Source organism: Carcharodon carcharias, chromosome 16 (genome assembly GCF_017639515.1).
Source record: "Carcharodon carcharias isolate sCarCar2 chromosome 16, sCarCar2.pri, whole genome shotgun sequence".
Classification (NCBI taxonomy): Eukaryota; Metazoa; Chordata; class Chondrichthyes; order Lamniformes; family Lamnidae; genus Carcharodon; species Carcharodon carcharias.
Genome location: NC_054482.1, coordinates 13538872 through 13552155, shown reverse-complemented (window position 1 = coordinate 13552155; position 13284 = coordinate 13538872). Strand labels below are relative to the sequence as shown.

The 13284-nt window shown below is 41.0% G+C and overlaps 1 protein-coding gene across 6 annotated transcripts in view; it reads right to left on the bottom strand.

The window, feature by feature from the left end:
* Positions 1-13064, bottom strand: part of prrc2c (proline-rich coiled-coil 2C) — a 79413-nt gene extending 66349 nt beyond the window's left edge. For all 6 annotated transcript variants that reach the window (XM_041208522.1, XM_041208527.1, XM_041208526.1 and 3 more), the window contains exon 1: positions 12864-13064. The gene's annotated coding sequence lies outside the window, so the exon portion shown is untranslated. The remainder of the gene's footprint in view (positions 1-12863) is intronic.
* Positions 13065-13284: the final 220 nt, after the last annotated feature.

The following is a 13284-nucleotide window of genomic DNA, read 5'->3' as shown; positions in this document are numbered from 1 at the left end:
CTAAAACAATAACTACAGCAGACATGGACTAATAGAATTTCTCTGGAATATACAGCCAGCAGAGTACTTTAAGGGAGGATTGGATCAAGCAGGAGAAAGATCAAGACAATGCAGTACTGAAACAGGTTCCTGAAGCTGTTTGCCACCCACCCCCCTCCTTCTCTCTCTCAGAAGTATAGTGCCTGGATTTACAAAGTCATCATCCTGAGAAGGGAAATCTACAACCAGAAAGGTAACAGAACAAAACGACCACAACATGGAATCACCACAGCAAGGCCAGCCAATCGTGTATTCCTTTGTTTTATCTTCTTCATGATCCCTAAAAACCCTTAAGCTATCCTCTTATTCTGCAGCTTTACTAGTGTGTGTGTGGGCCCAGGCGAATGTGTGTGATTGCCATTTACCTAGTTTTTTAAATTCGGTAAATAGATTCAATAAACCTATCTTGTTCTTTGTTTAACCTAAGAAAGCCTGTCTGACTAATTCTTTACAATCTGAAAGCATGAACAGTGGGACTCCTGCAGCATTGGGAAAGCATATCCTCGCTAAATTCACAAGAGAAAAACCCTGTTATGGTCAGATCTGGAGAGGGAGAATGGGGGAGGGGGTGGGGCAGAGAGAAGGGGGTCATTTCATTCATGTGGTCATAATGCTTTCAACGAGATTATGGCTGATCTGTATCCCAATCCCAACTTTATAACCTAATCTTTGAACCATATCCCTTAATACCTTAGGTCAACAAAAATCTATTAATCTCGGTTATAGAAAAGAATTCCAAACTTTTAGCACCCTTTGCACATAGAAGTGTTTTAACTCCACTCCTAAAAGGCCTGGCTTTAATTGTTTAGACTAAATGGAGTTTAGGACTAGGGGGAAACCACTGGAAATAATTTTTGTCTACTCCATCAGTTCCCCTTAATATCTTGAAAACATCAAATACTTAAGTTTCTGAAGTTCAGGGAATACAACCCTGGTTCAATTAGAAACTAGAATATCAGTGAAATCAATCAGAGTTGAGAAAAACAACAGACTCCAATATTAGACATGATATTAGAAAAATATTAAAGTGTTTGTTATAAAAACCTTTGCAGCATTTGAAGCGCAACACCATGGGTCAGAGCAGCTGTAAACAACAAAAGGTTTATGTTAAAAGGGGAGAAACATAATTCAATTTTAGACTGTCTTCCCCATTCTACACAGAAGAGGGGGCAGTCCAGAAAAAGACCTTGCATGAGGAACATTTAAATGACTAGGACATAGGTCTGTAAACTGTGACTCTTTAATATCTTATTTGTGGTTCCAAAGCTTTTCCAGTTGGACCGCGTTAACATGAAAAAAGCCTAAAAAATTCAAGTCAATAAAATTAATAGTTGCGTTTTTATTTTGGGGGTAAATGCTAATAATCATGCTGCAGTTCAAGATTTCAAATAATTTTAACAAAAAACATTACTTAAATAAACCTGTTTGAGCAGTATAGCTACACCATGATAACTGATAACGCCTTTGATTTGAAGAACAGGTCTTACTGTTTTTAATATAGCTGTGATGATAAATTGTTCTGAATGCACTATTAATCACAAGACAAAATTTTCAGCTATTTATTCTTAATTCTAAGTAAATTAATGTTTGTTTTGAAGATAAACTTTACTGACAAAATTATAGTTTAAAAAAGTCAGAAAACATTAATTCAGAGTTAATTTTGATTTTTTCTATTATGCATAAATTCAATACATGTATTTTATATGTGCAAAATATGCATTTAGTGGGGACTTGATAATTTGCCAGGTATATGGTTTAGAACTGCCAAATTTTTATCTTACAGCTCCCAATAGTTTTCTTTTCTACATTTTTTTTAAAAAGGCTCTTCAGGTAAAAAAAAGGTCACTGACATCTGGACTAGGATTTAGAACAAAATACTTGAAGTCTTGATACATCCTCACACTATTGATAGTAGAGGTAAGTAACACTTATTTTGGCTTTCTGCCCATCCGCACTTTATGGCAAAAATTTACTTGAAGAAACTAGAGTTCTGTATCATCACATCACATGCCAGGGTATTGATCTAAAAGGTTTTGGAAAACATTGCTGTGCAATTTTAATGCTTGACGTCACCAGCAACTGCAAAATGATCTAATCTAGAATGCTTTTGAGCTTTTTGCTTCAATAACATTCCAAATTGCTCAGATTTAATGAAAAATTTTGAAGCTATAACAAAATTAAGAACAAAAAGATTTTAACAATGGTTTTTCACTAACCACTGATTTTCTTTGGGGTTTTAAAACATAAAAAAAACCCTATGAGAAAGTTTTATTTAATTAGAATTCCTATCAGGTAAATTATTACGTGCATGAACTTTCTCTCTAATCTGCAGAATAAGGTGTGCACATTAATACTACCTGCATGGGACTGGCATAATTCTATGTAGAAGTGCGCGGGGCAGAATTGATAACTTATGATTTATAGAAACAGGGAGTTTTGTGCTGCTGTATATAATTTTAAAAAGCTCCTTTTATAATTAACGTAAATCATTTCCTAGAAACTATAGGTCAACAAGGAGGCTGGCACGTCCTGCTTAGGGCCTTCAATTAAGCTAAGGCCGACATGCATCACAGAGCTGATGTGGAAATTCAAGTATTGGGATGACTGCTACTGGAAGGCTTGATAATTGTATTAAATTGTTTCCAGGTTGCAGTTATTAATTGGAGATTCACTTGTGCTCCTATAAATAGGAAGAAATGAGGCAAATGTTTGTCATGCGTTTCCCTGTAAATAAATGCTTATAAAAGTGTATAAGACTGGCTCGTTTATTCTTCATCACCTGGCTTCCTGGAGCATAACAGACATTACCTGTAAGGTGTAGTTAATAACACATTCACACATTCAGGATCACATCATACACCATGGACAGATTACAGAGGGAAAATCTAGCTATTGTCAAAGCTCTAGATCCCAAACTGCTGAAATCATCAAATCATGCAGTGAACTGTGTTCATGATGTAGTCACAAAGATGCAAACAATGCACTAATTTTAACGGCACATTCTTATCACACACCTTACCACTTGTGGGAAATTTTTGGTACTTGCTTCCTGGCTAGTTCTGGCTCAAACTAGGGAGTTTGGAGGGTGTTGGGAGAGCAAGGGAAGGAAATAAGAAGTGTCAAGACTCTAAGTTGACTCCACTGACATGGAATAATTAATTGGAACAATTAATTGGAACAGAGTCAAATCCCTAAGGCAGAAAGAGCAGCCATGAATTTACATAGTTACTTTCGTGCCCTCAGGATGTCCCAAAGTGCATACAACCTGCAGCAGCCTGAAAGGTACTGAGCCAGCCTTGTTCCATGTAAATACTGAATATGCACAGCTGTGCAAAAAAAAAATTAAAGGGACTGCACACTGAAAAAAAACGAATGCACAGAACAGCAAAGTTTTAAAAGGAACACTGCTTCACAGCCAATTAATTACTTTTGAAATGTAGTCACTTATTATGCATGGCAATAGGCAATCAAATGCAGGAAGCAGGCAGATCTGAAGAACAGCCAATTTCATTACTGGAACCTGGAAGGATGTATGAGTCAATGTTAGTAGGTATTCTTCCTAATTAACTCCAGCTACCAATATAAGCTGATGCTCTAACAGGGTATTCTATGCTGGACAAGTAGAAATATAGCAGTATTCTGCCATAGCTTTCTTTTTCCATAAGCTTCATTCCTTTGTGACTGACTCGATCTCACTCCCCAAGTACTTCCTTAAGCTGCAGCAGACTGTACAAAATCTTGGGTATCCTGTTTGATCCAAAGTTAAGTTTGGCACTTCCATCTCCACAATACAATGTCCCTCTACTCCAAGAGCACTAAAACCTCTAACTATGTTTTGACACCTCAAAGCTTAATTTCTCCAATATTCTTCTTACTGGCCTCAGATTTCCCACAAGCTCCAACTTGCCCAAAACTATGATTTGTTTCTTTTTCTGGACTAAGTCCAGGTCACCCAACACCCCATCTTTACACTGGTTCCCAACTGGCCCAACACATTAAAATTTAACATTGTAATTGCCTTCTCCAAATTCCTTCATGGTTCCCATCACACTATTGGTACAAACTCTTGCACTCTTCAGACCTCCAACTCTGGTCTTTTGTACATCCTACACTCCCTTCAGCCCAGTCAGATCTTTCAGTCACCCCTGTACTAGATTTTGGAGTTCCCTCTCTAAGTCACCACCTCACCACTTCACTCACCACCTTTAAAAAGCCTTCCTAACCACTGTTGGTCACCTCTCCTAAATATCCCGATATTATCTGTTTTAACTCTCTGGTTAAAGTACCATGCAATATTTTCTGCTTTAAAGGCATTATATAAATGCAAGCTATAGTAAACTGAAGTTTTTATCTGTTTAAACTCTAGCTGTGCTCCTGCACACTAAAACTTCAGAGCCGCTACTGACATCACTGTGCCAACCAATGAGGAGATAAACTGGGACTTGGAATTTATATGGCCTATTTGTTACCAAAATTAATAAGCAACAATCCAGTGAAGCAAGTGAAATAGTGAAACTGGAATACAGAACAAAATCAAACCAGTAAATCACTAGTAAACAAGACAGGAAATAGAAAATTTTGACAAAAGATCTAGATAGCTCAGGGGTGAATGAGCAACTGCAAAAAACTGCTCTTTTTAGATTTTATGAATAAACCAGGGCAAATAAGCAACCTGAAGGTAAAACACTTCAGAGGCCAGTAGGTATAACAATTAGTATATGTTTATAATAAAAATTAAAAACAAAACTGAAGTGGAAGAAAGCAAAGTTAAGAGAAATGAAAGAGAAGCAACAGATAATACAGGTGAGCAGTGAGAAATACTGAGAAATGGATAGAGTACACACTAAAAACATCTCAACTAAGATTGAAGTTGGTCCATTAAGACCAACGTACTGCATTAGACAGAGAATAAATCCAAGCACTAGGGCGCGTAATAAGGTTATATGGGTAATACAGAAGAATTCCAGGAGAAACAGCCATAAGAAAAGGAAAGAAAGAACTACAGAAATATAAAGTGAGACAATGGCCGACTTAAGGTTAACAAGAGCTAGAGCTGCTACACAACAAAGAAAACAATGGTAAAAAAGGCTCAAAAGGTTCACTGTATTGACAAGATAAGTGAAAGAAGCTCCAACAGTATGCCAGAGGACTGCACAAAGTACAATAGAAAACATTTAAAAGGCTTGTCCTACTTAAAAGTTGATAAGGCTTAGATGCTTTGCACAAAAGCACCAATGAAGGAAGAGTGATAAAATAGGAGAGTTTGACATTCGGAGCAATTCTGGCTGGAGCTCCAATTTTTAGATTTACTGGCAGTGATTTCCGAGGGATGCTTCTGGTGGCGGCGCTGGTGGCTACCTGGTGTATTAATAATGCCAGTCTTCATGTAAAAGGCTAGGCAGTAGAGACAGTCAAAGGGATGGTTCCCCAGGCCCAGGATGTCTCATTGGCAAATCACCAAGGGCCTCATCTTATTAGTGGTGGAGTAATGGCAGCCAGAGCAGCTGCAGCTTTTGATTAACCAGCAATGACTGCTGGGAAAATCAATCTACATTCCCACAACTTAAAAGGCTTTTAAAATCAAAAAGACAATTCTCAAACTTGGTATCAAACTTTATTCGCGGTTTGACGGTGGGAACAATGGCAGCCAGAGTGGGGGTTTGGTAAAGTAGCTCCCTGGCCTCCTAATGAACCGGCAACTTCCCTTCCTTTGTACATCTCACCTTGCTGCACCACTCCCAGCTCTCATTTTGAATCCTTGCTTGTCTGCTGCCCACCCAAGTATCATGCCATGTTTCTCACAGAGATACCTTCATTAATCCCTCAGCCTCTGCACCAAGCAACTTTTCATCCTCTGGTAGTTTCAACCTCCGCCACAACTCATTATGCTCTCTTCTCTCCTAAATTCACTTCCCCCTTATCCTCTCTAAATCGCTCCCTCCATACAAACTCAGTTACTCATTTTCATCTCACAAGGCCTCATGACATACATCGTGTCAATTACATACAAGGATATCTTTGATCACTTCCTTTTATCCCCCTTCCCACCTTCAATCCTAATTTCTTTTGGAGCCTCCCTGGTAAAAGCTTCCCCCAAGACACTTACAACTTAAGTTTTAATTTCCCAACTGTGTAGATTTTGCCACCACCCACCTCCTGACCTGCACTTCATTCATCATGACACTGCTGCAGCTACCGATTTGCTCAATCACATCCTCACCATTGACACCCCTGTCTTCGTTTAGGCCATTACACAATCTCACCTTGTCATTCCCTGGGTAAGGCCCTCATTTCCACTCTCTCAAGTCCAAAGGATGCAGACTTGAAAATCTATGGAAGACGCCTGGCTTACCCATTCTATGCCAGGTCTGGTTAAACCACAAAGTGCTAGTGGGTCATGCCATTGTTTGCCAAAACTGCTCAATATTCCCAGGATCATTCTGAAATGCAAAAATAACCAATGGCTTGCCTGAGCTGTGATTTTGCACCTTTCTCTAGATTCTCTCTCATCTCCCATGCTGCTCTCTGAACTCATATTGTCCAAGAACTACCTCTTGGCTCCCTTGACCATAATCCCATTGAACTGCTGACCACCCAACTTTCCTTCCAGGTCCATCAGATTTAAATGGTTTTCTCTCTCCTCAAATACTGTCTCCCACCCCTGCGAATCTGCTGTCATCACCTCATTTCAAAAAATAAACACCCTTGATCCCTCTGTCCTTGCAAAAAGCCTCTCTTCCCTTACCAAAGTCCTAAAACATGTTGTTGCCTCCCAAACATATGTCCATCTTTTCCACAATTTCATTCAATCATTCTACAATCAGGTTTCCATCTCTGCCAAGTACTGAAATGGCTCCTATCAAAGTCAGAAAAGACATTCTACATGATTATGACTGTAGCAAACTACCCTTTCTCATTCTTCTCAACCTGTCTCCAATGTTAACATGGATGAGCACACCACCCTCCAACTTGGTGGAATTGTACTCACCTGCTTCCATTCTTACCAATCCAATCGTAGCCAGAGAGTCTCCTGCAATGCCTTCTCTTCCCATTCCTGCATAAACCATTGAAGATCCCCAAGAATCTATTCACAGACCCTCTTACTTATCTTCTTGCTCAGTCTTGACATTACTCAAAAACATACATGTGAAATGTGATGTCTACCGCTACCTTTCTTCCACTGCCTGTTATTTATCATACTTTATCCAATATTGGTAGAGTAGGAATGTCCTCCAAAATATTAGGGGCCTGAGACCATTGTGTTTGGTCCCACCACAAACTTTGTTCACTGGCCACTGACTCCATCCCTCCCCAGCAACTGTCCGAGGCTGGGCCAAACTGATTGCAACTTTGTTACTATATTTGACCCCCAAGAGCTTGCGGCCACACATGCATGCCATCACCAAGAGGGCCTCCTTTCACTTCAATAACACTATCCATCTCTGCTTCTGCCACAGCTCAACTGCCGTGGAAACCCTCATCCCCACCTTTCTGTTACCTCTAGATTTGTCCACTGTACTCTAATGTTGTCCCGGCTGGCCTTTCACCTCCCAGCCTTCAGAAACTTAAACTCATCCAAAAATCACTTCCTTTATCTTAACTTGAATCAAGTTCCATTCACCCATCAGCCCTGTGCTTGTTAACATACATAAAGCCTCTCAATTTAAAACTTCTCATCCTTGTTTTCAAATTCCTCCATGGCCTCATCCCTCTTTATCTCTGTAACCTACTCCAGCCCTACGAGATTTCAAGATCTCTACACTACTGCAAATCTGGCATCTTGTGGGTCCCCAATTTTGATCATTTCTCCAGTGGTAGTTCTGCTTTCTGCTCCTTAGGCCTCAAGCTCTGGAATTCTCTCCCTAAACCTCTCCACCTCCCTTTCTTCCTTTATAATGCTGATTTCAACAATGCCTTTGAGAAGGGCTTCAGGAATCTGTCCTGATTGCTCTTCTGTGCCTTGATAATAGCACTAGCACCTTGGGACATTTTGCTATGTTAAACGTGCTATATAAATACAAATTGTTGTTGAGTTACTAACCATAACTTTCTGATATTCTCTGGAAACTAGAATTGCACAACAAAATGGGACAATGATAAATCCACATTAAGAGACTTAGAAATTATGAAAAGACAAATTGGAGGGTGAGAGACTATGAGCTGTTGAGCAGCTAAGGATTAATGTGTCTATGTACGTAAATCATTAAAATTGCGTGCACACAGGTATTAAAAAGCTCAAAAAGGCTAATGGAATGTTGCTGGACTTACAGTTGAGTTCATGCTTCTTGAGTCTCCTTCCAACTTACCTAACCCTATCCATATAACCTTCTATTCCTTACTCCCTCATGGGTTTATCCAGGGGTGCGTGTCCATGAAAAAAGAATGAGGGAGAGTGAAAATTCCAAAGGACGGATGCTTCAATTACACAGGACCTTAGGACTCCATCTGGAGTGGTGCCCTGCTTTGGGTAGTGAATCACAGGAAATATCCTTTGGAAGGCATACAGTGCAAATTCCAGGGGTTTAAAAGGTTAAAATAAGGACAGGTTCCACAAATATCCATTTTTTTTTTCAGTTTAGAAAAGAGAAGTTGATCTAATTGAGCTGCTTAAAAGCATCAAATGATAAAATGTTTGACAGGGGAATCCAGAACAAGGGGGCCAAATCTTCAAATGCGATTTAGGTAATTTAGACACGGAATCAGGAAGCACTGATGCACATAATAGTGTTTAAAAAAAGCATATGGTACCTGCGGCTATATAAACAGAGGCATAGAGTACAACAGCATGGAGTTATGTTACATCTTTGTAACGTCACTGGCCAGGTCTCAGCTGGGGTAATGCACTCACTCTGGGCATCATACTTTCAGATGCCAAGGCCTTGGAGCAAGTTCGGGGAGACTTACTAGAACAGCACAAGGGATGAGGTACTTAAGTTATGTGGAAAGATTAGAGAAGCTGGAATTGCTCTCCCTAGAGCAGGGAAGCTTAAAGTGAGATTTAACCTCAGTGTTCACAATCATGAAGGGCTTTGAAAGAACAAATAACGAGAAATTGCTACCAATAGTAGAAGGTTGGTGACTAGAGAGCACAGATTTGACATAATTGGCAAAGAAGCAGAGGGGAGATAATTTTCTTTTAAATAAATGCAGCGAGTTAAAGATAATCTTAATGCACAGTCTGAAAGAGTGATGGAAACAGATTGGATAATTACTTTCACGAGAGAATTGAATATGTTAAATACTTGATGTGGAAAAAATGTGCAAGGCTACGGGAAAAGAGCAGGGAACAGATAGCTCTTTCAAATAGAAATGATGAAATATATGGAGTAAAAGATTTCTCGGGACATAAATATAATCTTTAAAACAAGTTCGAATGGCAATAAAAAGTGCAAAAAGAAATTTGAGATTAATATATTCAATAGCAAGCAGAAGAGCAAGAAAGTGACAATGAACACATTGCCGAGGCTGTAGTTTTGGGCAACTCATTATAGAAAGGAAGCTGGGAATGATTGTAAGGATGTAACATAAGAATCACTGGAACAATACAATAGATATGGCCTCCTTCTGTGATGTATCATTGTATGGCAAAGGTGTGGAATTCTGGAACTGATCTCTCAAAGATATTGACTCTGGGTGAATTGAAATCTTGGAGACTGTGATCAATAAGGTTTTGAAAGGCAAGAGTATCAAAGATGTGGGACAACAGATCATCTATGCTCAAATTGAATGGTTGAACAGGCTTAATGGGCTGAATAGTTAATGCCTGTTCCTGTGGTCAAAATGAATATGGCACATGATCATCCAAAAAGCATCTACTAAAGTGCGACTGAAGAGTGTTACTGCTAAGAATAATTCCCACAGTATTAAATGCAAAGTGCCAGTATTGACAGAGGGATGGTTATAGTCAATGTTGAAGTAAATTGATATTTCTCTAATTGAGTAGGTGAAGCCAGTGACGTCCTCCATGGCAGTGCTGGTGCTGAGACCGCCTTCCATAAGGGCTTGAACATCGAGAATATCAAATTTGCTAGTGATACCAAACTTGTAGGCATGACAAAAAGAACAATGCAAAATAATTGAGCTGTTACTTAGAAACGTCAGGAAAATGCAAATTAATGGAAGAGGAACAGAACCAAAATATATGGAGTAAAAGCGATCTCGGGACATAGATATAATCTTTAAAACAAGTTCGAATGGCAATAAAATGTGCAAAAGAGACTTGGGATCAATATATTCAATAGCAAGCAGAAGAGCAAGAAAGTGACAATGAACACATTGCCTAGGCTGTAGTTTTGGGCAATTCATTATAGAAAGGAAGCTGGGAATGATTCTAAGGATGCAACATAAGAATCACTAGAACAATACTAGAATGTGATACTTTTTCAAAACTAAAATTGTGTTTACTGGAGACAAGGGCAAGAAATCGAATAGAACAACATAGCTTTCAAAAGGGAATTAAATACTTGAAGGGAAAAATTTTGCAAGGCTAGAAGGAAAGGGCAGGGGTTAGCTCTCTTAAAAGGGACCCTTCAGTATCATTCTATGATTTTAAGTGTGTAAAATTATAATATTTCTGCAGTCAGCACATGTACAAGATTTGTTCTAAAAGAAAAAGTCAGATGTTATGGATTTCTCCAGGTATATTATGATATAGAATGCTTTATCGTTGTTTTAGAATTAGGGGTTGCTCTTATAGGGCAGAAATGAGGAGAAATGTTTTCTCTCAAGAAGGTTATGCGACTTTGGAGCTCCCTGCCTCAGAAGGCGGTGGAGGTGGGGGTCTCTACATATTTTTAAGGCAGACGTAGATAGATTCCTGTTAGGCAAGGGAACCAAAGGGTATCGGGGGTAGATGGGACTGTAGAACTCAAAACACAAACAGGTCAGCCATGACCTTATTGAATGGTGCAGGAAGCTCGAGGGACTGAATGGCCTACTTCTGCTCCTATTTCTTATGTTTGCATCACAAATGGGGAGATGGTGTCATTGTGGTAATGTGACTGGATTAGAAATCCAGAAGCCCAGGCTAATGCTCTGGGGACGGCGATTCAAATCCCAACATGGCAGCTGGTGGAATTAACAAATCTGGAATATAAAGCTAGTCTCAGTAATGGTGAGCATTACAACTATCATTGATTGTCATAAAAACCTATCTGGTTCACTAATGTCCTCTAGGGAAGGAAATCTGCCCTACTTCTGGTCTGGTCTATATGTGACTCCAGACCCACATTAATGTGGCTGACTCTTAACTGTCCTCTGAAATGGCCCAACAAGCCACTCAGTTGAAAGGTAATTAAAGGTGGGCAACAAATTCTGGCTTTGCCAGTGATGCCTACATCCCATGAAAGAATACAACAAAAATGAAACCATGATATGAAAGGAAAAATTAGACCCTTGAAAGATATTAAATACTATTGGCAAGGAGCAAAAAAATGGAAGAGTTGCTGGCCCCAAGGAGCCACCAAAGACGATGTGGTGAATAGCTTCCTCCTTAAATTGTGTGCCCAGACAGCAAGGCCCTTCAACTAAAAGAAAACATCACAATGGATTCCGATTCTGCACTCATCCAACGTCCATTTACCAACCCTTCTGAGGAACAGTGACTGTAAGATGATCCTTCTGGACTATTTTCCCCTTGCTTAGCCCCGGAGAATTTAAATAACAATCTTTTTAAACACAGATACTGGAGTCGGCATAGCTCATTACCTTATCAATTGAAGTAATAGAAATGTGCAAAGCTTTACAAAATAAAGTTCTGAAGCCAACATATTGTGAACAATATTGGAGATTTTTTTAATGGCCGCGTCAAAGCATCAAAAGTTCAGAGCTTTCCTTCAAAATTCGATTTAAGATGTTTAGAATATCCATGCGCACAAGCAATTTTTTATATACTTTTTTGATTCAGAGGATATTGGATAATTACTGTAAAGAATACTTTAAAAAGCTGGGCTCTAAAACAATTTACAGCAACGATCGGTGCAAAATTGCACATCAATGTCAACTAAGAAAGAGCCCTTAAAAGAAAAACGAAGTCATAGCCTCTGGTTCATCCTGCTATGCAGCATATATCTTGGTCACCCAACGAGCACTAAAATATCCATATGCATGCTGCATCCTGCTGAGAAGGCCCCAACATAATCACGCTTCCTCTTCCGTAACTCTGCCTTTCCTCGGGGACAAAGGCATCCTCAAAAAGATGGGAGCGTTAAAACTAAGCGGCTTACTAAATTACAGCTAAGATCTTTCATCCAAATATAAAGCTCATTTCTAAGAAAAATCAATCCAAAACTCTGCTGCATTGCTGCAATGGTGGTGGGGGGGGGGGGGGGGGAGAGAAAGAGACACACAAAAAAAACCCCGATCTTCCTCCATTCTCTCTCTCACAAAGATTATGTAACCTGAAATGCCCCCTTTGGATCTGACACCCCGGCGCTTTTGTTGCTGCTGGAAATTGAGCGCACGATGGAAAACACACGCATTGGAAACCGAGGCGCACATCCCACGCAAAACGAAGTAGGCCTCGGCGTAAAGTTTGAGGGGCCCGGCCGCTGCTGCGGACTGAAGAAGCCTGGCAGACAAAGCTGCAGTGCGGCAACCGCCGGCCTTGGCCGCCAGAAACCACGGCCGCGGATGGTCAACCCGGGCAGAGCCGGGGGGGGCGGGGGGCATCCTCGCAACCCACCTGGAGGGGGGAGGGGGGGGTGCCTGCAGTTTCAGAGCGGGGTCACAGCGAGAGACAGGGGCGCGGGGGAGACCCGCCAGCGAACCACCTCCCCCCTCCGGGGTTGTCAGGCGGTGGCCCAGGGCCGCATTCGCCGCCTTACCTCGGCGTCCGCTGTTTCTCCGCTTTCTGTTTCTCCCGATTCCCTCAGAAGAAAAGACGCCGCGGGAAATGTGTCGATAAAGGCGGCGGATGCGGTTCGGGGCCGGGTGTTTTGGAGAGCCGGTCCGGCGATGAAGAAGCTGTCAATCAGTCAGTTTCTCTCGCTTCTTCAATTTCCCCCCCCCCCCCTTTACTTCCCTCGCATCAGTCGCTGCTCCGACTCGCAAAGATGGCCGCCCGCCAGCGGCCGGCGCGCTAACGTCAGCGCGCTGCTGGCCTGCGTACACACGCCCGCAGGCAACCGGCACGCTGACGTCAGCGCGTTGCCTCTCACCCCTCCCCCCGGCGGCCTGCGCGCTGACGTCGACGCGGTGCAACGTAATCACGCCCCATGGCTCACGATAGACGTCATTGCATCCTGT